General features: G+C 40.8%; 1 protein-coding gene across 9 annotated transcripts in view; it reads right to left on the bottom strand.

Annotated features, from left to right (window-relative positions):
* The window catches only part of LOC125889095 (RNA-binding protein Musashi homolog 2-like), a 482,288-nt gene that overhangs the window by 235,039 nt on the left and 220,865 nt on the right, over positions 1 to 26,384 (bottom strand). The gene's annotated exons all lie outside the window — the stretch shown is intronic.

Raw genomic sequence — 26,384 nt, 5'->3', positions numbered from 1 at the left:
TCTGTAATGCGGTTTTGTACTGTCCAATGCCCAGTTTAGACGACATGATGTTGGGTGCTGGTGTGATGACAGTTTTCTTCCGTGTATGTGTGTCGGAATGGAAGACAACAAATTTGGCATCTGAGAGGTCATCATTAAATTATAACATTATAGCAAATTAATTAAACCTAAGCCTAGCTGAGAGCACAACATCTTTACCACCACTGCTGACCACTGCTTTTCTCCAGTCAGTCCTTCCAGAAAAATGCGGAGTTTTTTTGTGATTGTTGCGGGCAAAAATCCTTGATTATGCCGCACGTTTTCTTAAAAAATGCGATGGAATATGCAGGATATTTATGCAATTTTATGTGATGAAATTGCAAAAACTGCAGTTTGATGAAGAAGAGAAAAAAAAAGCGATTCCCCCAACACCCTGTTCTCACTGGGCTACTACCTTAATGTAAAGAGTAATTTCTAATTACTTCCTATGATAAGCAAGCATACTACATCACAGAAAGTGCAGGGAATATTTAAGTTCTTACCTTATTTTATTTCAGACCTTAATAAACACATGGCTCAAACTTACAAAACACTGCTGAGTCAAACAAGTTCTGTAGCTTTCGGCTACAAAAAGAATATGCTACAACTTCTGTAAAAATGAATAAATAAAACATATATTATGTCATGAAGGCTATGGAGACAGATCCGTTTTTGTGCACCCACTGGTTAAGAGCTTTTTGAAAGGAGTCAGACGACAGAGACCTGTCACGCGCTCTTTGGCCCCGCAGTGGGATTTACTCCTGGTGTTATGCGCTCTGGGAGAACCTCCCTTCGATCCTCTGTCACAAATCTCTCTCAAAATACTGTCATTAAAGACAGCACTTCTCTTACCCCGACTTCGGGGTAGAGTGAGTGATTTATGTGGCTTTCAGTCTCCCCGTCTTGTCTTGTTATCAGAGATGACGGGAGCGCAGCTACTCTGAGGCCGAATCCCACATTCATACCTAAAATCATAACCAGCTCTTTTAGATCGAGAGTTATTTCACTGGAAGATTTCTTCCCTCCTCCCCACAGGAGTGAGAGAGAAGAAACATCACACCGATTCTGCCTAGTGTGTACTGTCTCATTACGTGACGCGCACAGCAAGCCTCAGACAGACACAACAGCTGTTTGTACATTACAGAGAGCATTCACAAGGAAACCCCTCCAATTAATATTTCAACTTTCTGCTAAGATATGTGACTTTTTGCAACGAAAATGCGGGGATTATGAAATCATGCAAGCCCCGCATATTTCACGCATTTTGCGCGGAAATCAGCGATTTATGCGGCGAAAGTACGGTGTCTTTGAAAAAAATGCGGACTTTTGGCTGATTATGTGTTGAATTATAATCGCGTTTTTCTGGAGGGACTGTCCAGTACAACATTCCACTATACTCCCCACTTGTATATAAGAAATGTCAAAATCCGACAGCCAGATTGCCAGACAAATTACTGAGCACATCAGTGCTCCTCAGAGAGACATGCCATATCTAGTCTTCCAGGGAAACTGGTAACACCAAACATGTCATCTCCCACTGACTTTGCATAAAACACTCATCTGTGGGACAACTTTATCATACTTGGATCAGCCATTCCATGCCTGAGAGAACATTTGATGGGGGAAACAAATTAATCAATGAAGAGAAGCCGCTCCATTATCCATATTAAAAAGGTATACTATGTAGGAACTGTCTGTTACTGTTTGAAAACGGTATTGCCAGCAAAAGTAAAAACCAGCACCACATATTTTCATAGCTTTCTCTTGGAGGTGTGTCACTAATGGTCAAATACTCGCAACATAAAATTCAGTCAATGAACTAGGTAAGTTTCAGCCGCTGAAAACACCTGAATGACAGATAAAACATGAAGTCTCATGTCAGTACAGATGTTGCATTGGACATGAAATGGGTGTGGTATGGACCCAGATGCAGTACACAGGCGCTCAGGAACAGTTGGTAATGACCTTTATTTTCACCACAGCAAACAAGGTACAGAGCAGATAGAATAAACACAGAATAAAGTTCGTTCTTCGGGCTGAAAGCCCTCACACAGTCTCTGGGGCTCAGACGAGGGGAAGAGACGCGGCCGGAGTCGGCCGTGGAATCGAGGGGAAGCTCCTTAACCCCTGGCTCCAAACAGTTCAGTTCTCTTTCGGTGTGAGGGGAAGAGAAGTAGCTTACTTCAGCCGATGACGATGAGGAGGAAGCTCCGTGGCTCGAAGAGCCGGCTGCACGTGTGGAGGTGCCGACGGGGAGAGAGCAGGAGTGGTCGGAGGCAGGCGGGGGGGGGGGGGGGTCGTAGCCAGATGAGCAGTCTGCGAAGGCAGAGGCACCGATGGGGAGCAGGCAGGAGGATAGACGAGGACAGGCGGAGGAGTCGTTACCAGCCGAGCAGTCAGATACCAGAAACGCTGAGGCAGAGCACGAGGTCAGGGACAGAAGGCAGGTGAGTTTACCGGGAGGCAGACAAGGAGAGTAGGTCAGGAACAGGCAGAGTTGGCACCGGGAGCTCAGACAGGAGATGAATGCTGGAAAGTCTCGCATGACGCTGAAGAACAATCTGGCAACGAGTGAGAGTGCTGGAGAGGCTTATATGCAGGGCTGATTATGATGAGCTGCAGCTGTGTAGGCAGGTGAGCAGAGTTGGGCTGATGAGGTGGGCGTGGCTGGCAGGTAGAGTGGAGCAGAGGGAGGGAGAGTGGAAAATCACTGCAGCAGAGTGACAGGAGGGGAATGAGAGACAGGGACTGTGACAGGACAAGGCTTCTGGTGATCGAATCTGTGTTTAAAGAGGCCCTACTATGTTCATTTGTGTTGTTGTACTTGTGTTTAAGGTTTCTACCAGAACATGTTTACATGCCTTAAAGGTCAAGAACACTGTATTTTCCTCACACTGCCTTTGCTAGAGTACCAGTATTCACTCTCTGTCTGGAACGGCTCCATTTAACACCTGTCTTTTTAAGCCCCCATTCCAAAATCGCACACTTTGCTTTGATTGGTCAGTGTTTCTGGGTCTTCCATGGCTGAATCCAAATGTCCACCCTCTGGACTTGAGGACTGAGCCCTCGTGGACTTCAGTTGTACTTTGTGTGATGTATTTACCGTCATCACGTAAAGTCTGGGAGGGCAGAGACTGTAAGCAGCTGATAGACAGCCCTCGAGACTGTGTTACTTGTTGCTGTGGAAAGCACCATCATTGCAGCTGGGAAATGACTCTACCAGAGAATAGCATCATTTTTTACTGTGAATATCACCAATGAAAGCTTTTAAACACCACCAGCCATGTTTCAGCAGAAATATAAACAGGAATCGTGGAGAAACTGAAACAGAAACCAAGTTTATATGTTTCCCTGTCATTAGCATGTAGCTACATTTGTGTACTTGCAGATGGGGAATGTCTGTAACGGAAAATAGTGGTATTTTCTACCATGGAAAATCACAGATAAAGCTTCAAAACACCACTGGCCATGTTCCAGCTGGAGTACGATCCGACATTGGGGAAAAATTAACAACAGCAAGCAAGCTCACATTTGTCTGACGTTAGCATGTAGCTACAGGTACATTAGTGTAGTTGCAGTCAGCAAAAGGCTGTAACAGAGAATAGTGGAAGGTTCTACCATGAAAAAAAGCCTAAATTGCTCTAATTGGTCAGTGTTTCTCGGTCTTCCACATCTCAGCATCTCTGCACTGTCATTGCAGCCTGGAAATGACTCTGAATAGTACCATTAATATAAAAACAAACAAACATTTTTCAGCAGGAATCTGATCCAAAATCATGATGTTGTTATCAGAAATCACATTTACATTTTTCCCTGACATCAGTATGTAGCTTCATGTAGCAGTGTAGGCCATGTTATGTAAACCCTTTCAATAACATTCATGTACCGAAAGCAGATTACCATATAAAGAAATTTTGAACACTAAGATGTCATACTGTAGCCAGAATAGAAAAAACTGTTGGAAATGGAGAATCTAGAACGATCTGAAGCCTGAGGTATTTGCTCACAGGGATTACTTTTACAAACATTTACCTAACTATTTGAAACTTTGGCCACGTTTGATATGAACAGGGTTGTCTCTGATTCTGTTTGTGATATTCATGGACAGTATCGAGAAATGAGCAGGGGTCTGTTTTGGTGACCTCAAAATTGCATCTCTGCTTTTTGCAGATGATGTGGTTCTGCTGGCTTCATCATACCGTGACCTTCAGCATGCACTGGGGTGGTTTGCAGCCGAGTGTGAAGTGGTCAGGATGAGAGTCCACACCTCCAAGTCTATCTGCTGGAATGTAGAGATACGATGTGTAAGGTACCCTGTGTGCGTGGATTGTTAACCTTCTTGGATGCTGTGTCAACATCTGCCTGTTATATGCATTGTCTGTTTTGAAATTACAGTTTTGTTTTTAATGGAAATGTACAGTTTGCTTACAGTCTCTTTCAAAATAATCTATGTCGGTTCAACATTGATGATTGTTTTTTTTTCCTTCAACAACAAACATGTGGTTACATTTTGCCAACACCCACGTGATTGGGTTTAGGCAACAAAAGCACAACAAAAACAATGGTTGGCTTTACAGTGTTACAGGAAGTGAACACACAGGTGAAAAGTGGTGGTTGCTGGACTCCTTCACCACCCCTCCCTCCCACCTGACTCAGACTTCCGCCCCCTTAACGTTCATTGCTGTCCCATGATGTTTCCCCTAGAATGCCACCGGGCACCATTTAACAATTACTTGACATGCAGCAAAGGGCCATGGGCTGGAATTCAACCCACAGTCCATGGCTAAGGAAAATGCCTTTGTACATGGAATGCCCACTCTATGAACTGAGCTACTGAGTGCCCCATACTGTTCCCAGAGTTGACAGTCAACTTTCATCAGCAAATTCAAATCAAGGGGCCGTACATATCCCATGTTTGTTGCACCCTGAAATTCATTGTTTGAGATAAACCTGATATAAACAAGATTCAACTTTTGGAACACAGCAGCATGCACCTCATGTCATGTGACAAGGAACAACCAATCACAGCCAGCAGATATCTTTCCTTATCTCTTCTGTAAATATCAGTATGTGATAAATATAAAGAAGAAGTTGATCATTTTAGTGCAGGGCTACCCAGAGCTTTACATCTGTCTAACAGGCAATATTTTTGGCCTAATACACAATAAGAAAAAACAAAGCCTGGAAGAATCTCAGCTCTGCACTCAGAATTTCTGGTAAGTAAGCTATGATACAGTGCTTGTTAAGGTCGCCTAGCAACCTTAGACACAACTTGCCCCTAAGCCCAACCTCACGTTTTCCACGCTGTTAAAGTCGCACCATGTGTATGCCCCCTAACTCTTTTTTCTCCTTCCTAATCTGTTCTTTTTTTTTTTGTTCTACCAGTGGAATCAATGCCTTACCACTGGAGGAGTCCAGTGGAATTACTCTAAACTGAGTCACATGAGCAGAGTCACTGTCCATGTAGTGACAAACACAATAACATTTATCTGATAGTTTACCAGGGTATAGCAACTGCTTTGTGTTTTTTCAATTGTCTTTATGTTTTGATGTTATACCACCCCAGACAGAAACCCCCAGTTCTACCAAATCTGCCATGGAAAACAGTGATTGATTGCAGTAGATGATGAAAATCTGAAAACACCTGGAATGAAAATGGCCTGGAAAATAGTCTGGCCTGAACATGACTACGATTTAATGAATACAATCTTTGTCATCTCTGTCAAACCTGGCAGCTTTGACTTATAGCCACAGCTGGAGTTTCAGATGCGTGACATAGACTGGAGAAATTAACTGTCAGTCCATTCCACTGAATTACAAATTCTTATTTTTTCAACTCAGATTAGACACTTTAGCTTAGATGAGCGACAGATTGAAGGGGGCCCAAGTCTATGGCACAGAAAAAAAGGCTGCCCACTTCCCAACCTCTGATATATAATATTAGAAAAACATTCATTTTTTGAGTTTGTGATGGACAGAACGTGGAGGGCTGTGACACACAGGTGTATTGTGGCTCTGAAGGCATGACAGCGCTGTTATGTGTTGGTTGCAGCCTGGGAAATATTTGGTGAGCAACAGCTCATACTCCCAGTGACTGATGTCAAATGTTTGTCTATGTGCAAAAAGGCAGAACAAAAGAGCTTTATTACTTGGAGCGTGAATTCAAAAGGTAGAAGTGTGACGAGAGAAGTGAGGCCACAGACAATGTGCTGCTCCAGCTCTCAGACAGAGCAGCGAAAATTAAAACAAAGACGTGGTGCGATGCGGGGTGAGGGATGACTTGTTGACTGGAAAGAGATGCCTCGCACTGACTTTGCGTCTCTCCTTCTCACTATCTGCCTCTTTTTGTTGCTGTTATTTGGAAGATGCTGTATCTCATTTGATAATCAAAAGGCTCAAATTTCATGGGTGGCCTGTCTCAAGAGGGAGAGGCAGCAGGTGTTTTTGCACTCATCATGCTGCCAATCCCTCTGGGACAAAAATGTGAAAAAAAAAGACAAAAATAAACCAAATGACGGAGACAGAAAGTTCCTGTGACTGTGAGCTAGAAGGTGTTACTGTACATGGATTCACCTTTCTGAAAAGCAGCTGTATTTCCTTGGCAACCTTGTGTCAGCTGCCACTAGCAGGGGTTATTAGCCAATATCTGTAAATATGAAATGAAGAGGTAAGAGCGCAGCAGATAAGGAGAAACTGAGTGAGCCTTTGAGAAACAGCCTATCTAAACTTCCCATGCCTCCACTTACTGCTTTATCCCAATCCTCCTCTGAAGAGCTGCACAGAAACTGTTTTTAAATGCCATCTTTATTTCAACCAAGATGGGCTATGGTGATAAGAGTTCTCTTTTGAAAAAGACCTCAGTCTCACCTAAAGAAAGAAAATAGTCCCAAGCTTTTCAGTCACTAGCTAACAGCTCAGATTTTGGTTTTCAAACCAAATTTTAAACACTTCCTAAAATCCATAATAAAGGAGCCAAAATGTTTTTACACGTACATCATAGTTAATTGCTCATCACACAAAGAAAAAGTGTCACACACTAATGTGATGAATACTACACTGGTATTTATTTGATGAGGTCTGGGCCACATAGTCCTCACACTTACACAAATTCCCCTGGGAAAACTTCACTGATGTTTAAAAACATCACAGACCTGACAGTAGGTGGGTTTCCATCCACTTATTTTTATTCGCATTTTCAACAATTGCGAAAAGAAACTTGAATGGAAACGCCAGAAATTCAAAAAAAGAGCCAAAATATCACAAAAAAGTTTTTACGCTTGGAGGGGGTGGAAAAGTCAGCGTATCGATTTTAGGAAAATGCAACTTTTGGCAATGGAAACAGATTTAACGAATAAACAACAACGTAGGCTACCGGATCCTACTTCTACTTCACACACACACACCTGTGTGAACTTAGAGAGAGGTAATTACTCCAGTGTCAGGTGAGTGTAGGCTATTTTACAACTTACCTGAATAGACTGGATGTGTTGAATACCGCTGCATCATGTGCACTGCCTGGTGTACCAACACAGACATCACAGCATTATGTAGGCTACGCTGACAACACTGATATGAGTGTGATGAGAGCTCTCACAATAGCCAAGAAGTTCCCAAGGAATCTCTCCATCTCGCCGTAGTCATGGATGTGCCGGTAATTGTTTACATCAGTTGTGGACATGAGACACTCTGAGTGACGTCGTCTCACGGCGCCCTCTTCTTCTGCGGGTGTTCTTTTGCATTTTATTTTTCATTAGAAGCGCCACCTTCTGCTCGACCTGTTGACTCCCAATACTCGCAAAACAATAATGAATGGAAAAGTGCATAAATTCGCATTTTCTTTTGTGCATTTTCACAAAATTCCTGCTGTAGCCACAGCCTATTTTTTATAGATTATTTTTTGGGCTTTTTGCCTTTAATTGACAGGACAGTGTGAAATGGGGAAAGAGAGAGAGTGGGGGGATGACATGCAGCAAAGGGTTGCAAGTCGGAATTGAGCCTGCGACTGCTGCAGCGAAGCATCACCTCTGTACATGGGGCGCCGGTACTATCCACTACGCTACTGACGCCCTGCAATAGCCTAATTTAAAGCGCAGTTTAAAAAGCTTTGACATTTGCAACACCTGGCCTTTCCCAATGATGACTGTGAAAAAGTCATGGTCCTAACAAGCTAATTAAGGTCTGAGACCCTGGTAAAAGTTGTCTGAGAGATCAAATGACTTAGGGTGCCCAAACTTTTACATGGTGCTCCTTTCCTTTTTTCACTCAAACACTGTACAAAAGCAAAATAATAGACAAATGTTTCTTAAAATGTTGAAAAGCATGTTTCATCTTTAACGTCATGCCTTTTAGTGATCAGTTCATCTTCTACTTGCTAAACTACTCACTGTAAAAAAAAAATTGACAAGGGGTGCCCACACTTTTGCATGCCACTATACATATGCATCAAGATACATATATATGGACTAAAATAAATAGTGTTGAAAATTCATAACTATTAAACCTTAAAAATCCATTAAGCCATGCATTAAACCCATTTAAAGACATAGTAATAATGATAAACAGGATCCAGTGTTCCCTGTCTGTTCCCTGTCAGAGAAGAAGAGAAGGAGGTCAGAGGTCAGAGGTCAGAGGTCGTGAAAGTGGTCGAGCAGGATGTTTGATGTTTATTTCAATAAACAAACACTCCTGTGTGATGTCATTAATGTCAGTCCCCCCTACAGGCTGCAGTAATCATCACAGCCTCAGAACAAAAGTGGAACCACTTAATGATAAAATAAGCTTTTAAAGGGTTAATTGTTATCGTGGAATTTGTAAATATTGGTAACACTTTCTATGACACCCATATCTCTAATGCATCATAATCTGCTTATAGCTCTGTATATTTAAATATAAATATTAGGCTTGGGTGGTATTGTGGTATGACAGTATGCAAGGCTATTTTAAAATCCCAACGGTGTAATTTTCCATACCATCAATAATACAGCCATTTATTTTTCTATTAACCTCATTCTTTAGAGGATGTAGTGATTGTATATAGTGCACATCACAAGGCACTAGAGGTCAGTCAGGTATGTGTATGTATGTGTTGGGGACAACGTTAAAGGATTGTAAACAGCCTGCTTTAAATTCTAATGATTATTGAAATTAAAAAAAAAAAAAAAAAATAAAAAAAAAAAGTAATTTAACATCTGTAAGTTAAAGCCATGCCCAAAATAGGCTAAACTGGGTCAATCTGTAAATTATGTGACTATCTGTCGACCTTAGTTGTTTTGCCCCCTCCAAATACGGGGCTTTTTTAAGTGATCTGTCAAATGTTCACACCAGAATTAATTCTTAAAAAAAACAACCAAATTATGTAAATACTGTGCTTGCCTTACTTTACAATGACTCAGTAATTGCTGGTGAAGCCCAGGAATTAGACTGACTAGCTAAGATTGGTTCACGTGACACAATATACGGCAATACTTTGCAATGTGATGCAAATGTGACAAGCTGCACGTTGTTGGGATGCATATGTGGACATTTTTTATTAACATGACATATTACTGGTTATACTATTTGTCATTCTCACAACTTCAAGAGACTCATCCACCGCCCTCAGTAATCATATGTGTGCAATCACAACAGTAAATACTTTTTTTCCCCTCCTTAGCCAGCAAGAACAAATGGGCTGTTGCTCAATCAACCATTGTCCGGCTTCGTGCATAACCTTGATTTTGAGTAAATAACAATATTTGGGAAAAAAAAAAAAAAAAGTAAAGCAATTAATTTTTTGTCCTTAATTTTAGGTATCTTATTATTTTTGTATTTTATTGCTTGGAGTGTTCATACAGTCAGTGTTGCTGGTATGTTTTGTGTGTATGTATGATTTAACATTTTACTGAATGGCCAAATTAACCATAGCCAATTTTCCACCTTTGCGGACAATAAAGTTTAATTCTATTCACCAACGTACCGTAGGCCAGTGTTACCTCAACACACACAAAAAAAGAGGAAAATAAACTTAATTTTAAATCTAGCAAACTAGTGTGTTCCTTGGGAGCCTGGAGCCTGCTTCATGGAGGACCAGTTGCACCTGACTGTGTCCCTGTGCAGCTGCCAGCCCCATGAGACTTGCTGCAGAAAACAAGCTATTCTCCAGGGAAGCCTGGCTTATCCCAGCTGTCAGTCACCATTATGGCTGTGATGAAGAGCACAACAGCAGGTGCAGCGAAGAAGCTCTCTCAGCTCCACATCATCACTAACACACATCACAACCCTGAATCACCCCTATCAGAATGCTGGCTCTTTGTAGCAGTGGAAAAGCAGTGGTTTGGGCTTTTGTGGTTGAGTGTGTTTTGTGCAGCGATTATCATGATCTTGATTATGATCTTGCCAGGTAATGTGATGACACTATGGACAGAGTCAGAGAGAAAAGTAAAAAAGAAAACAGAAAAAAGAAAAAAAGAAACTCCGACCTTACTAAGTTGTTCTGAAGCTTTTGACTGTATCAACTTGTCAGTAATGTGCGTCTCTGTATGACTGGTGGAAGCTGAGCAGCCATCAACCACTCTTGTAGCGTGCAATAGATTCATAATGAATAAACGGCAGTCATAAACAGAACGTATGGAAGTATGTAACCCATGTATTCATAAGCCCCACAGTCTGGAAGGCTGTGATCATGTGACCAATTTGCTGAGGGGAATAACGAAGAAAGTAGTATACAGAGTGAAACTCTGCATAACAAGGAAGGTGGCAGTGGAAGGATCAAACAAATACACAACTTTCCCCAGAGGACAGGTGTTCACGTCCTGTGTGAAAACAAGTGAACATTTGAGATTAATGTTATTTTAAGGTATGTTGTCTCAATGTCAGTACGTAGTACATAAATTCACTTTAGGTACGCAACGTGACGATTCCCAAACATGATTTTTTTCTAAACCTTCCTTAACTGGTAGGGGTGCTAATTTGTTGTTAGATGTACAAACCACTGTAGGAACATATTCCTAAGAATTCACATGGACAATTGTATGAGGATACATTGCACCTCATTAGGATGTAATTGAGAACTATCATGGCAGTCAATAAATAGTATGGCTTTAAACAAATACCCTACTGAGGTTGCAACACAGTACTCACCTTTTCATATCCAAAGAGCAACAGCCAGTGGGAAAAAAAACAACACTTGACACATCCTTTCATATCAGCATGACATGCGGCCGTTCACCTTTACTGTTTAATGACACCCAGCAGGGTCAGGGGGGAAATGTGGCGGAACAACAACGAAAGCTCAGGTGGCTGAGGTCCAAGTATGGTGGGAGGGATAGTTTGATGGATGGGTCCAACAACCACAAACTTTTAACCGGGAATCCAGTGTTCACTTCTCATAAGATTGTAAAGCCAAACCCTGTTCTTTTTTCCTAAACCCCACCACATGCATGTTGAATGAAAAAAAGAGTCAGTTTGTGATGTTGTACTGACATAGCGCGTTTATTTTGAAAGAGACTGTTTGCAAACTCAACCTTTCTGGATGCATGTATCAGGCAGAACTTGACACGACGTTCCAGAACATCAACAACCAACACACCCAGGGTACATGCACGTCATTATCTCAACCTGGAAAGTTCATGACCAAATGCCGTTATGTGATGAGGTCAGAGTGAGAATGTGTTGGTGTAACTCACTCACTGTCACTCACGAACAGACTTTGTTGTTTATAGGGCTGACCTTGCATGCTATAGTCCAGCCATAACAAACTAAAAGGGAGAAATTTGTATTTTATATATTTTTGGTTTGATGATGGTGCCTCTTAGTTTTGCATTTATCAGCAGAATACCAAACAAACAGACCAACATGACCCCCCAGCCAACTAAGTCAAATGTTTTGTACAGCATCACATTACACTATCTGTAGGCACAACAGTCATTATTTCTATGACCACAAGAGGCCACCTGTCAGAAAACATAAAAATAAGCATCTGAACAAAAACCCATGCTGTCATTTTACCAGTAGGGACAGTCTCTTCTGGTCACCTGTTTACCGGAATTATCTCAATAATACACTTGTGCATTAATGAAAAATAATACATTAAGAGGCAAACCATTATTCACTTCTCATCCTGGGTGTATTTCACAGAGACTTTCAGCAGCAGTTACTGCAGATCATGCGGAACTGAAATTCTATGGTGAGCCAATGATTCAAGTGACATGAGTGACATGTGCTGTAGCTCTTATCAATTTGGTCAATTAATCATCAATATGGATCAGCTCCACAGGAGCAGGACAATAAGGGGCCAAAAGCCGCTTCTCAGAAAATATCAGTAACCCAATATCAGCAGAGTAATATTTGACATTAAGCCTATTAATATTATTCAGATAGAATTAGAGAGAGAGAGAGAGAGAGAGAGAGAGAGAGAGAGAGAGACAGAGAGAGAAAGAAACAGAAGGACAGAAACAGAGACAGAAAGTCTTTAAGAGGAGGAGAGAGAGAAGGAGCTCAGGTGCTCCTTGTGGACATCCATTATACAGCAGAGATGACACAACAGCCAAGGACAGCTGATTTCCAAATTAACCTCTGTGTGTGTGTGTGTGTGTGTGTGTGTGTGTGTGTGTGTGTGTGTGTGTGTGTGTGTGTGTGTGTGTGACTTTATGAATAATAAAAAAGTCAAACACATGAGAAGGTGCATAAGATGTTTTTAACAGCAATTACATTTTCAGCTTGTATGAACTTTTGCTCTGATATGCATGAGAAAGATAATTGTGGAGCATGTGGCAGATTGACACCTGCAAGCTAAACCCCAGGAAAAGCTCACCAGTACTGGAAATTCTGATTACTTTCTCCATGCTTTCTGTATTACACTCTAGCATAAAACCAGGAATACTGAATGCCATGATTCACTCTGTACAGATTATAAACGAGAGGAATGGACACGCATTTTGTTTGGGGAGTTGCCACCGGAGTAGACCAAGACTGTGGCTTCAGCAAAATTCAGAATATCTCAAGTTCATTATATTTTGTCAAATCCATCCTTTTAGGGTTGGCTGTGATCTTTATAGCGCTTAGTGAGGGGTTTTTTTTTCTTTTTTTTTTTTTCCCCAAGAACCTCTAAGGTGTTTCCCTCAGAAATTAGAAATTTGCGTTGGGTTGACAAGTGAAGGCTAAAGTCCCGGAAGGTATATTTTTATTTATTTATTTATTTTTTTAAATCATATGCACACAAATTATTACCCTGAGTGAAAAAGTTAATTATCTTGTGGGACCAAGTTATTTTCTTGTGCACACAAGTTCATTACCTTGTGGGAACAGGCTAATTATCTCATGAGAAAAAGTATATTTTCATGTGGGATCAAATTATTCTCTTGTAGGAACAAGTTAATTATGTTGCAGGAATTAATTAATTATTAATTATCTTCTTGGACCAAGTTATTTTATTGTGCACACAAGTTAATTACCTTGTGGGAACAAGTTAATTACGTTGTAGAAACAAGTTATTCTCTTGTAGGAACAGTTTTGTGTGACTTTGAGCTTAATTTCCACAGCAATTTCACTACTGCTATTCCTAATTCTATTTCAAAATTTTGCTTTCCACATATTTTTTTTTTAATCTTTATTGCCACAATAGAAAGAGCAGGGTCAGGGAGGAGACAGTGGAGGCCAGCAAGGATGATCGTGCAGGGTCTACACAGGTGAGGAGAGAATATAACTGGCTGAGAGAAAATATCTATAGCATAAAAGTGACTTCGCAATTAATTTCCACAGCTATGTCGCCACTGCTATTCTTGATTCTATTTATACATTTTGCTTTGCACAGTTATTATCTGTATTATTGCAACAGATAGAAGAGGGACAGGGAGAAACCAGGCAGGTATTTGGCACTTAATTATCTGGCTACTTACCCTGTAGATGCTCGAGGGTCATTCTGTGTCAACTCAACCAGAGTTTGGCAGCTAAAACTTTAGATTTTGATAGTATATAATTTTAAAGAACTAAACCCTGGTGCTGTACTGTGGCTGCTTGTGGTTATGTGGTTCTTTAGCCACGAAGGAGAGGTGCAATGGAATGCGAGAGGATGATAAATCATTCAATAGACCTCTGAACAATTTTCCCCCCTCCCTTCTGAAATGATGGCTACCCCCGTGATCACGCCCACTTGCTGAATTCTCCAGATGACTACCTGTACACATATGGGCTCAAACGGACATTCCATGGACTTTGCTCTTGACAGCTGGCAGGGTAAAGTCGATTTAATGTCTGATCCTACTGATTTGGAGATTTGCATTTCCAGATACAGCTCCTCCAGTTATGTCTAGATAATTTTAGGTCCGCAGTACAGACTACAGCAGGCCGATTCAATTGGCAGCCTGTGGGCCACATGCGGCCCAAAAGCAACCTCTGAGTGGCCTGGGCAGGAATTGCAATCGAGACCTGGTATTGAACAGCCTGGGGCAAAAATAATGAAAACAGTATTAATAACAAGTGCCGATTTTATTGGCTCTTTTATTGTTATTGTTATTTTTAAGTTTTAGTTTTAGTTTTACTTTTTTTTTACTTTTTACTTTTACTTTACTGCAACCTCTCTCCTGCTCTCTGCATGTTGGGGCTGAGCTCCTCCTCACAGCACACAAACTCAGACACACACTCACACTCACACACACACACACACACACACACACACACACACACATTTAGAGACACGAAAACACAAAAGAGTGAAGTCAGACAACAGCAGATAGGCCATGGTGCAGATGAAGGGAATTTCACTCCAAGATTACTCTTGTTGACAACAACTACGCTTGTTACTGTAAGTAAGTGCAATAAAACCTCTGCCAGTAAAAAGGTAGTGCTTTATTAATGCAAGTGTTCAACACGGAGAAAGCAATATTTCAATCTGCTCTGTCCGCAGACACTCATTCACTGATATTATGGTTTACAAGTTCAGTTTATACAAGCGCATCATGCTAGCGAGGCTAACTAAAATGAAAGCTGCCTGTATGCAGTCTAACACTTTCTCTGAGAATGTAGAAGGTAGCCGACCTGCAGACAGTGAGTCTCCTCAGTATAGGGGGGACAGAGAGCAGGCTGAATGATTGTTCACATTGTTCTTCATGCTCAGATAACATTACTTTTTCACTCAGGATTATATTTCTTTTATTGACATGCTAGATCTGTTTCCAGTTAGATATTATTGAGTTTGTGTCACTGAAATTCAACTGTGCTGTTCTGTCAGGAGATGCAGCAATTAACAAAAAACAATTGTTTTGTCCATGAGCCTTGACAATTTTTACTGAGCTGAATGTTTCATTTTTGTTGAATAATCTTGTTGTTAATCTGTGTTTTATGGGAAGTTTTATGAAAAAGATGATGGTTTGGGTTAAAATGAAAAGATTTCGTCCAGAGGGGTCTCTCTGACAGAAAGCCCTGAAGGTTAACCTATCCCCTTTGCTGTTTTATTTGTGTTAGTGGAGTCAGTTTAAAGTGAAATTTACTGTACTTATTAATTGTGTTGTTCATGTGTTTTATTGCCTGAAGTAAAAAAGAAAGGGGTGGCAGCATCTTCTGTAACAGGCTGTATTAAATTGGCATTTAATATCACCTAATATCGATCGCAGGCCCCTGAATCGTGGTAGATTTTGTAATATTAGAAAATATCATATCGTTGTCCAAAGAGTTGATATAATATTGTATCGTGATGAAACTGGTGACTTACACCCCTAATATATACATAGAATGATGAGAGCATATAATATGGGACTGTTGGAATGCTACTTTACAAGTAACCCCAGCAAGAGGGGCTACATGCAGAAAACGTGGGACATATGGATGCTTCGAAACCCAACATCTGTGGTGACAAAAAAACAACTCCTAGCCCAGTGATCCAACTGCTATCACAACCAGAGACTGATGATGTACAACAAACATGCTATGGCAAGGGGGAGCCAGGACGACAGGCCAAAGTCAATGTCATCATCATCCCCACACTCCAAGATTCGGTACCAAGTCCCAAGCCCTTACGACATAGATTCCCTTACTGTAAGGGCGAATGACCTGAGATTGAATAGAATGAATAAGCTGGAATCCTGGCACCCCAAAAGCCGATTACCAAGGCTAAGTGAGAAAGTACCCTCTGAAAGTCTGCTAGATGATGTGAATGCAGCACTAAAAACTATCACCACTAGGACCATTACTGAGATGTACACCATGGATACCAGTTCCTAGAGATTCTTGGCTAGAAGATGAATACAATGAGCCACAAAGAGCGCTACCCTCCATGGAGAAGGAGGCTGGAGGCCAAGATCAAGGCAGTACGGAAAGAGGTTAGTAAACTCTCAGAGCCACAGAAAGGTGTGGATACTGGAGAGCTTGGAAATTTGTCACAAGTAAGCACAGATCCACTGAGAGTAAACTGTAAATGGCACACATGATGAGAGTAAGAGCAGGCAGGATGATTTTCCAGGAATATGCATTTCACATTTCTTGCTTAGGTTGATCACTGCATAAGAGGCTCACCTGAGAGTAAAAGCCATATGAATCAGCTTCAGGCTTTACATGGTGATGCCACAATCGATTAGAAATTGACTTATGTGGTTTCCACATTGGCTTGTTCTTATTCAAAAACACAGCATGCTGTTAGAAAAATGGTCCAATACATGGGGATTCTGAAAAGGTAGAGTGTCATTGGTTATCCCTTCAACTCACTTCAATCTTAATGTCAGCTGAACCTGTATCTTTTTCCAAAACAGCATCTTGTTTGTGCTGTCAGTGTACTGGCTTGAGCTTTCACCACCCATTTGTAGCAGAATGACCACAATGCATCATTACAGCTCAGTGTCACCATCCCCTTCCATCCACCAGCACTATCACTTCCATATCTCTCCTCTTCCATTGCCCCATCTAGCCATTCCACCTCCGTGACACCCCCTCTCCTCCCCCCAGCCCCCGACATCATTTCATCTCTTTCTCCAGCAGCCTATCTTGATGCGTCTTTCTTTCCCTGACAGTCCCATGCCGTCATACACTCCCCTCTCTGGACTGAGCCAGATAAGCAGGTAATTCATCATTGCAGTGAAGGGTACACACATGTATTCACACCCACACACACCGGGAGGCTCTTATCAGTGCTTCACAAGGATTGTGCCGAGCTCATGCCGGGTCTCTGTCTGAAAGTGACCCGCAGCCTCTGAGCACCAAATTACCATGACAACATTCAAATTATCCTCAGCGAATGACAAGAGACAAATTAATATATTTCCCATCATCCGTCCATGCCCACAGCCCTCAATTTGTGCTTCTATTATTTGGAGGGGAGAAAGAATGGTTTAACCAAACCCAGGGTGTGTAAGGAAGGCCTTTATAAATGCAAATTACCCTGGCTGCTTTTCTCTGCTGAGAACAATGCTGAAAAATAGCAGGTTGGCCTGTTAAAAGTGATACCACTTCCACTTCATTTCTCTCTTTCTGCCGCCTCTTTTTTTTTATTTACAATGCACAAAAAAGCCTGGGAACAGCAAATTCAATTCATGCGGCACAATAAAACACAATCATGCCGGAATGTGGCATATTTCAGCTGACAGATTCATAAAAGTGTCGCTGGCATAATTGAGTCAAGAATGAAGAGGAAATGATGATGAAGATGGTGATGATGATTATGGCTGGGTAGCACTGTCAAGAGGAGTGATTGTGTAGGAGAAAGAGAAGAAGCTGTTATTCCTCCACTTACCTTTCAGAATAATATAAAGCCTCAGCAGACACAAGATGTTCAACAATTTTGAATTACAATTTAAAACTGTTTTACAGTCAAGAAAGATATCAATTCTGCATATGCGAGCCTTTGAGAAAGAGGTGTCATGAAGCAGAAAAACATTTCAATGGCATTGGGTAATTCTCCCATCACACAGAGTTCAGTTCAGTTCAGTGAAGACAACTTTATTGATTTCAAAAGAGCAAATCATTTGCAGCTTTGCCCAGTCCATACAAAATATACTAATATTCAAATATTAATAATATTCAAACACTCAAAAGACTCACAGGTGAGGCAGCTATATGTCTGAGACACAGGTCAACATAGGCTACATAGATCGATAACAGGGAACAATGAATAAATAAAATAACCCATCTGTTATAGTTCATATAAAGCAGAGCTAAAAGTGTGCTTTATTAATTCTCGTTGCTAAACTATATTTGTGAGTTTTATTTCTCATTTAAAATTTCTGTTGAGTATTTGTGAATATTATCTCTCTGACTTATTTTTATTCAACATTATTTTTAATGTTTCCTGTGGAAATTATATTGATGCACATCGCCTCTTCTGGTCTCCTGGGTTTTGCATAGTTTGCTCCAGGAATGAGTCCTAAAACCCAGAAAAGAGTTAGTATTTTACCACTCACAATTCCCTCGCCTCTAAGTCAAAGAGTTTTTTTTGAATGGGTTTTTGGTTAGATGCCTGAAATAAGGTCTGTGGTTAAAACAAGCTTTAGAGACTTTAATATTTTCTACAACATAAAATATGCCTGTAAGTACCACAGAGGTGTATTTTGAAGCTTTTATATATCTTAAAAAAGGTGATTGCTAACAAGTGGCTAGATGAAACTACAGAACTTCATCGTAGCCTTGATGACGGCGCAACATTGAGACATGCAACCATGGTGTAGTTCATTTATACTCTAACTTGAGCTTTTTACTCTTGGCGATTGCATGTAGGCTTCAAAAATCATAATAGTGGTGTTCATTTGTGAGGATTATCTTGCTGTACAAACCATGTAAGTATCATAAATGTTTGTTTGCCACAGATCTTATTTTCTGTAATAATTCAAAATGGAAAAATCCAATAGGCTTTTTGAGGAGGGAACCAGGGTGATGCTAACTTCCAAGCTGGCCTACAGAAAAGCAGCATCCCTCACACAAAAAAATGCTCCTGTGCTATTTTATTATTTTTCTTTGAAAACTGAGCAGTTTATGTGGTAATCTTTGCTGCATATAATTTACTGTTTTACTGTCACATACTGCCAGCTACTTTGAGGTGTTTCTGCAGGTGCTCACTAATGTATGTTTTATACAATGTTGAGCAGTAGTGTCTTTACAAGTAGCAACTTTACTAACTTAACATTTCTCAGTAGCGTGGTAGTAACGTCACTACTTTCTGAGTCCAAAAGCTTTTGAGTAGCGGTGTTGATTAATTGACCAAGTAATGCAGTAGCGTCCACAAAAGTTACAAGTTCTTTTTCCAAACAAAATGTCTAAAGTGCAGTGCACAGTTTTTCTGCTGAGGTCTGGATAAAAGGATAGTAAAACTGAGGATAAGTAATTTGACTGCCACCAGCACCACATTGAGGCATGTAGACAAGGGGAAACACTTCCGCATGAAATCACATACTAATCCTTCAGTTTACTCTGCTTGCTGCTTCACTATTGGCTTTTCTTGCGACTGGTATGTGTTAAAATATAAGTTTTGAGCCATGACTCCTTCTAGAGTTGCCACCCGTCGCGTTTTTCCCAAAATTGTTCTCTTTTTTCATCAGCTGTTCCGGGAAAAAAAATAGACGCCTAGTGTGTCCAAATTCACACCTGTTCTTCTCTATGGTTTTTCTCCACGACTGTTCATCATAGTGAGAAGCCACGCATATCACGTGAAACAGCAGAATCGTAGCTTTCCGAATGTTTTCACAGTGAAAGAAAATGATAAAGTTACACTAAAATAATGTATAACAGAGCTTTCATACAGCTCTGCACACACATTACTCTTGGATGGATTACTTGTGAATGCAGGCTTGCACAGAAATGCCACGCATATCACATGAAAGTGAGGGGCAGAGCTTTCCAGTGATACCACACACATCATTGTGCTGTCATCCCATCACGCTATAAATCCAGATCAAACGTCTACAAAATAAAAACCTGACGCATTTCTTTACAATCCATTATCCAGATCTTGTTATCAGTCACTTCATATAGTGAGGAATATCGTATCTTACCACGTCTTAGGCTTGTATGTGTTTCTCCCTGTCTATCCACATTTGTAGTCCGGCCTTCAAGATGCAAATATCTCCATATTGTCCAGTTGACACTTTGTATGACAAGACCAGCCACTTCACCTTTGCGCACCCAGACAACTGAGGCCTAATTATGCATGCTGACAGGGCCGTAGTCACCATATACATTGAGGGGGACATGTGCCCCCCAAAATGTAAGAATTTAGTAACACAGATTTGTTTTTTTCATTGATATAAAAATTAATATAAAATACAGGCACACAGAAGGACATGGAATGATGGCAAATCTGGTCTCCTATGTCTGAATTTCATGTTCATTGGTCAGTCTGAACTGGTAATAATGGCCGAGCCCTCCGCCTCAAACATTTGGTCGAGTGTCCCTTTTTTTTCACAAATCCAAGGTGGCAACCCTAACTCCTTCTACTCTGGCACCCAATAACACAAGACCACATTTTAAAACTCCTATGTAGCCTACAACCCTGTGGTGTAGGACCGTGTTTTGCCTCCAGCTAAAAAAGTGACATCATTGTGACATCGGACATAAAAGGGTTGATTGAAGGACATCTTCAAATGTCAAAGAGTCTTCAAAAAAAAAAAAAAAAAAGAAGAAGGAAGTTTTAATTTAAGTCTGTTATTTTAAAATAAACAGTTCAGCTGAACATTTTCGGTGCCTTTCTGTTTGGCTGACAGTTTTTCTTATCACTGAGATAATGCTGATTTGACAAAAAGTCAAAAAATAAAAAGTAACTTTGCTATTAGCAAGCTACTTTTGCCATTTTCTATAGCTTCAATGTAGTGAAACTTTATTTTGATGTGGAGTAACTGATTTGTGTGTGATGTGGCTTAGCTCACTATATTTTCCAAGTAGCTTGCCTGACACTGGTTTTGTAGATGATTTTCATTTAACTATTTGGCACTATTTGTATTACGGCAAGTCGCCTTGTGTTTGGTGACCAGTGTAGCACTACAGTTTTTAACATCCACTTCCTGGAGTAAAAGTCTGTTATTTTGCATGTTTTGGTGCAGAGGTGCAGAAATAAGTCACCAGAAGGCAAATAATGTGCCATATGGTCTTCTGCAGTTATATGTTTTTTGTTTAATGTTAACTTTCACTGTCTCTGTTAAGATTCCACCCAACACACCCACTTTAATACTTTGCCGCCTGGTTTCAATGTTTTGCCTTTTAAATACAAATTTTCTTGCTTTTAAGGAGTTTTATTGTTATAATTTAAATTAAATATTTTCCATCTAATTTGGATAGCTCTTGGCTTATAATGTTTACATAATATAATGTTAAATTAATGTATCTGAATTTTAAGGAAAAAAATCTAATCACAGACACATGTTTCGAATTGCCGAAAGAGCAAAGGCGCACAAATAAGTGACCAGAGGTCAAATTATTTATACATAAGTTGTCACCAGTCCATGACCCCCCCCCCCCCCCCCCCACACACACACACACACACACACACAAACACACACACATAATTCACTCCTGTTGGCATTTTGTAGCCTGACAGCAGAAGGAATGAAGGACTTAGAGTAGCGCAGAGTAGTCACATATCTTTGATTCATGGGAGGATACTTAAATGGAATTTATCACACACTATAAAAAATACAGACGCATGACACTGTGAAGACAAATTAAAATGACATCAAGAAATAAACATAATTTACCAAAACCTGAGCGTATTTGAGCATGGTTCTATTTTGGTGGTGAACGGAGGATGAGTGGGTAACTTGGGTTGAAAACTTTAGTTGCACAGCAGGGAACAACAAAGGCTGATCTGCAGGGGGCTGATACACTGCAGGCTCTCTGTCAGTCACACATAACTGCACAGCACAACACAGCACACACACACACACACACCCACACACATTCAGGAAAGTCAGGGGAAATGTACACCTTACATGCTGACATTAACATTGTACAGAGCCTGGTGGGTGTCATAGTAAGAAGAAAATCATTTGTGTGGAAAAACGTATACATTGTCTCTCTAAATGAACAACTCATGTTCTCAAATTTCTTAAACACTGCACACAAATCAACATGTGAGGGATGTCAGAGATATTACACTATTCAAGAGGCAGAGAGGCAAAATCCGAGGGAGATCCATCATTCTCTGTCCAAATTTAAAACCAGGCTTTTCCCACATAAATATCTACCGCCACATTATGATTTTCTATTTTGATAGCTGGACCATTCAATAGGAGTGCTGTTGGAATAGATATATGTATATATATAAATATCTATCTATATCTATATCTATATCTATCTATCTATCTATATATATATATATATATATGTGTGTGTGTGTGTGTGTGTGTATAGCGTTCACATAGAGCACCACCAAGTATTTTGCTTTAATGCTACCTTACAAATCAAAACTAATTTTGAGTGTACCGCACCCTTTTGAGGTGTTGAGAGGATGGTGAGTTTGAACACTTAGCATGTACAGTTTGCTGAACATCTGTGCTGCCTGTGAAGCAGCCTGTGGCTCGCAGACGCCTCCTGATCATCATCAGCTGTAATAGCTGGGGGGGTTTCGCAGTAGCATTTGACAAGCTTTGGCTGGAAGTGGAATGTTTCAGCCAATCATCTGTCCATTAATTAATCACAATCTCTTTCAAAGTGGAGAGCTGCTGCTGCAGTGAGGTGGACCCCAGATGCGAATAATACACTTTTATTGCACTACTTTTCTTTTAAAGATTTAGTTGGGCCCATTAGTTACAGTACTTTTGTACAATAATATAAATTTGTTGCTAGGTTATATTATGACAGGTTACAATAAGCCACCCAGTAGTATTTAAGTTATTAAAATGACCACCTTTATCTTCTACAGAATCACTGTTATAAACACATTAGCTATTAAGGAAAACCTAAAATTTTCTTACAATTGGCCCAGGTCTCCCCTATCTGAAAATATTGAGTTAGTCTCTCAGAGTAATGAGAAACGTTCTGAAAATAACTTTGTGTCTGAAAATAATTACTCAAATCATTTTGAAAAAGTTGCTCATTAAGAGACTTACATTTTAAAATAACATTAACATTAATTACGAGACAAAATCATTTTTTTTTTAGTTTATAATATGAAGAATTGTAAAATGTCACTTTTATGTGGTAGTTCAGACATCGACAGTGACGATGTGTTGTTGAATGTTTGCATCAAAAGTCCTACAGCTGACTCAGTGTGACGACGTGTGTGAAAGTGTGGGTGCTGGAAAGCTGTTCAGATCGCACATTCACACATTCAGTAAGAACAAAAAGGTTCATGGTAATGTTAATGATGTGTGGGGGCTGCCTCTAATGCCTTGAATGGACAGGAGAGAGTGAAATGGGGGAGTGAGAGAGAGTGGGGGGATGACATGCAGCAAATGGTTGCGAGCTGGAGTCGCGCATGACTTAGAGACTAAAATAATTACTTCTTGTCTTTCGCACATTCTGTAAGCGAAGTGGGGTCTAACAGCAATCTAATAGCACCATAAATTACATTTAGCCATAATAATGGTATTATATATTTATATATACTATATTACTATATATATTACTATATAACATTATTATCATTACCACTGCAGATAAACTCAGCTGCTTAAACTAATGATTCAAACACAGTTTTGTTCTTGTTGTACTATCGCTCAGTTCCCAGCCGTATCACTTTAATTTTCATGCAATTCTTTTGAATAACAAAACACTGAAACATAATATTTATGACCTATGATATGGTAGCCTGTGTTAAAAACTCTTTCCCACAATCACAGTAATAAGAGGTGCAGTAAATCACTTCAGCTTCCACACTCACTGCTCCTCCTGGTGGATAGACAGACCATTGCAACTGGTTTCTGCAAATTAAACTTAGGGGCGTTACCAGTCGCCCCTGTATTCTCTACGTCATCGCGGGGGATCTCATTACAGCTACGAGCCTGGCCAGGTGATGACAGGGGCCTGTCACGGATTAGTCAGGGCTCTACCACAGCCCAAAAGGAAATTTGAAGTGGCGGCAACTGTAACAGGCTGAAGTTGACACAGCGTCAAATGACCTCAACAACCAACGCACCCAAGGAACCTTGCACGTCACATCTCAACGTGGAAAGTTGACCAAACATCAATATGTGATCAGGTTCGAGTGAGAATGTGTTGGGTAGAGGGCAAGCGTTATACCACGTGATGCAGAGCGACAGCCAGCCGGCAGTTTGGAAAGCAGCGAGACTAGGCTGACCAAACGTCCTCTTGTGCCCAGACATGTCCACTTTTCACGTCCCGTCTGGGGCGACCGGGGGTTTTTATAAACTGATGATAAAGTCCGGTTTTCCGTGTTTGTGTGTTAGAGTGCGGCACGGGCAGCATATTTCTGCCGAACCCGAACCGAGCCTGACGTTATTTAATGACCAAAGCACTGAGTTTGTGTCACACAGTTGTTAAAGTTACAGGCTATTTAACAGGCCGGGCATGCTCAGCTGCGGAGAGGGAGACCTCATGTTTGAGACGGGAGCGGGAGGCGGGAGGTCCGACGCTTCCAGCGAAAGGAGAGGGAGAAATAAAACAAACTAAGATAAAATAGGAAAAACCTGTCTCCCTCTTTTATTTTATTTTCAGCGTTTAATCAAGGCGGAGGCGGGCGGCTGGAGGTCCGAGACTTCGAGCGAGGAGAGAGGTAGAAACAAACAGCCAATGTGTGTCTGTGTGTGTTATGTTCAGGTGTTGTCACGTAAATAACAGCGCCCAAGCAATAAACAGGACAGACAATAGGATTTTATCTATTTTTACACTATATTTTTACTGAAAGCTGACCGAATCCAAGCCGAGCCCGAATACAATTTATAGCTACATTTTTGACCAAACCCGGCCCGACCCGTCGGGTACCGTCGGGCTCGGATCGCCACATTCTAGTGTGTGTATGTGTCCCCTCTAGAGGCCTATCTGAATTTCTGTCTTTGAGAGATATTATTTTGTAATATAACTGAATTTTCTATCCATACATATACATTTTAAATATATTAAAGTGATAAGGCATCTTTGAGTAAACTGCGAGTATCATTTAAGTATGCTATGTCGTGGCCGGCCGAGTGTCCTCTTTTTTGGAAATCAAAATATGGTCACCCTAAGCGAGACGGGGGGGAAACACACTGCTCACTGTAGCCTCAGTTTGTGCCCCATACAGACCTGCTGGTAAAGTTAACTTAGCAAGCGTGATAAAAGACAGCAGAGAGGCGACATTGTGCAAATAAACCAAAGATTTATTAATTTTCTGTAGCAGTAAACACATGGGCCGATAACAAATGTGTTAACTAACTATGCTAAAGCTTTACCGGCTATTCAGGGCTGCTGATGATAACATTAACATGACAAACAGCAAGGCTACGGCAAGTTAACGTACTGACACTGCTCAGACAGACAGACAGACAGACACACACACACACACACACACACACACATACCGGACAGCCTCTCAGTCCTTAGCCGCTAACGTTAGCTCATGTACAACACAGGTACCACACAGAAACTTTAACAAAGGGTCATAATGTGCTTCTAGTGACTGTCAAATCACCAGCGAAAGTTGTTTTAAATGCGGACACGGAGAGCAGCAATGCCTGCTCTCATAGGACAAAGATCCTCTGAGAAGAAAGACGGATCACTCTGCTCTGTCACCAGGAACAAACTGGGAGGCAAAGATCCTCTCTGAGGAAGAGGGTTCACTTTGCTGCAGGGTTCACCAAAATGTTTTTTTGTTTTTTTTCTTTTAATAAACTGAACACACATTAAAGAACGTACAAGATCCTGTAGAGAATTAATACATATAATACAATACAATAAACACTGTCAAATTAAATGAAGGAAGACGATTTTTTTAAAGGCAAATAAAATATTAGGGATTTATGTAAAAATATACAGAGACGTATAAATAATTAGGGCGGCACGGTGGTGTGGTGGTTAGCACTCTCGCCTCACAGCAAGAGGGTTGCCGGTTCGATCCCGGGTGTGGGAGCCCTTCTGTGCGGAGTTTGCATGTTCTCCCCGTGTCAGTGTGGGTTCTCTCCGGGCACTCTGGCTTCCTCCCACAGTCCAAATACATGCAGATTGGGGACTAGGTTAACTGATAACTCTAAATTGTCCGTATGTGTGAATGTGAGTGTGAATGGTTGTTTGTCTCTATGTGTCAGCCCTGCGATAGTCTGGCGACCTGTCCAGGGTGTACCCTGCCTCTCGCCCGATGTAGCTGGGATAGGCTCCAGCCCCCCCGCGACCCTCAAGAGGATGAAGCGGTTAGAAGATGAATGAATGAATATAAATAATTATATAGTTAAAGATATGTAGGCTATGTTAGGTGAATACTCCTGTCAAATGCACATTGATATTATTGTTAAAATTGTTCAAAAGCTGTAAGAGAAGACAAGAGACTA

The sequence above is a fragment of the Epinephelus fuscoguttatus genome, linkage group LG5 (assembly GCF_011397635.1).
Source record: "Epinephelus fuscoguttatus linkage group LG5, E.fuscoguttatus.final_Chr_v1".
NCBI classification, from domain to species: domain Eukaryota; kingdom Metazoa; phylum Chordata; class Actinopteri; order Perciformes; family Serranidae; genus Epinephelus; species Epinephelus fuscoguttatus.
Note: the sequence above shows the minus strand (reverse complement) of the source record. Positions and strands in the feature narration are given on the sequence as shown.